This window comes from Podarcis erhardii (genome assembly GCF_964252035.2).
Source record: "Podarcis erhardii genome assembly, chromosome: 1".
In the NCBI taxonomy this organism is placed as follows: domain Eukaryota; kingdom Metazoa; phylum Chordata; class Lepidosauria; order Squamata; family Lacertidae; genus Podarcis; species Podarcis erhardii.
The window spans coordinates 4734628-4736253 of NC_138497.1; positions in this window are offsets into that span (position 1 = coordinate 4734628).

Sequence of the window (1626 nt, forward strand, 5' to 3'; positions counted from 1 at the left end):
CTGCATTCGCCCCATAAGACGCACACACATTTCCCCTTCATTTTTGGAGGGGGAAAAGTGCGTCTTATAGGGCGAAAAATACGGTAACTGCGGGAAAGAAATAAACAAAAAAATTCAAGAAAGGAGATTCTGACTAAATATCAGGAAGAGCTTTCTGACAGTAAAAGCTGTTTGACAGTGGAACGGATTCCCCCTGGAGTTTGTGGACTCTTCTTCCTTGGAAGTTTTTATGTTTAAAACCATTCATCCGGGAGCAGTGGCGTAGCGTGGGGGGTGCAGGGGGGGCCGGCCGCACGGGGCACAACATCTGGGGGTTAGGGTTAGGGGGCGCAAATCCACGGATTAGGGGGGCAAATCCACAGGTTAGGGGGCGCAAATTACTTGCCTTGCCCCGGGTGCTGACAACCCACGCTACGCCACTGTCCGGGAGGACTTAATTCTGAATTGGATCTCAATTGTTTCATTTGATTCTTTATTTTCTGGCTGTTACTGCCCTGCACCTTTAAACTCAATCTCCCTGTTATGAGCACCACCTGGGGTCGGCTTTTTATATCTTTGCTCACGTACGGTCAGTAGCATAACTTTATGACCACTGCTCCATAGCAATTGTTGTTTTACTTTTCCATTCACCATATAGATGGGGTATGTACCTTTGGTTTTATTTCACATTATTTTGACATTATAGTTTATGTGTATAGTTCATAATATTTTGAGTTTATTGTAGTTGTTATTCTAAAGCAGCAATGCTGCAGCAAGCAAAGGCTCTAGCAGCTCAGTCAGCTGCTTGTGGCTGCAAAGCCAGACAGGATGTATGTGACTGTTGCCATGGATACAAAGGGGCAGTCCATTCTGTACTGAGCACCGGATGTTAGCTCAGTGTGTGTGTCATATGACCTGTACAGGATGTACATGGGTGGAGTTTGGAGTTTCTCTCTGTTTGTTGAAGAGAGCAGACATCTTTGACTGTATGACTGCTAAAGACAGGAATAAAAGCATGTAGTTAAATTTCTGTCTGAGTCTGATTCCCCTCCCTGGGGATATGCAGGGAGGAGGAGAAGGAGGAGAAGCAGTTGGTGTGTTTTTCTCACAGCCTGAGGAAAATCGCCGGAACGGACCTCGTGTGTTTTTCCTGCCGGGAGTCGCCGGAGGGAGGTCAAAGGAATTCAGCCAGTGCCTGCAGATAGGCACATACCTCTGACCGAGCCTGAATTCTAACAGTGGTACCAGAGCTGATGGTTTCTACGATCCATGGAAGTCTGCAGAAATAGTAGCAGAGCTGCTATTTTCATCCCTCTCCATGGAAGCCTGAAATGGGGGCTGCTTCTCTGCAGCCAGAGGCTGACCAGAAGAAGCTGAAAGCCAAGCTACGGAGCCCAGGTATGAGATTTTCGGGCTTAAAAGTGTGAATGCAGATGGATTCATTCTCTGCTTCAAGGGAGCCGTGTTTTGGAAAAACAGCTCCGAGAGAGAAGAGTTCTGCATTCCAGACATTCTTGTGGTTTTTCCTGTCCAAGGAAAGGAATGCTGTTGCTTAGCAATGCAGGCCAGTTTCAAGATAAGGGCTGTAAGTCAGGCTGAGCCTCAGAGAGGCAAAAACAGCTCATGTTTTGACTAGGCCCTTACGAA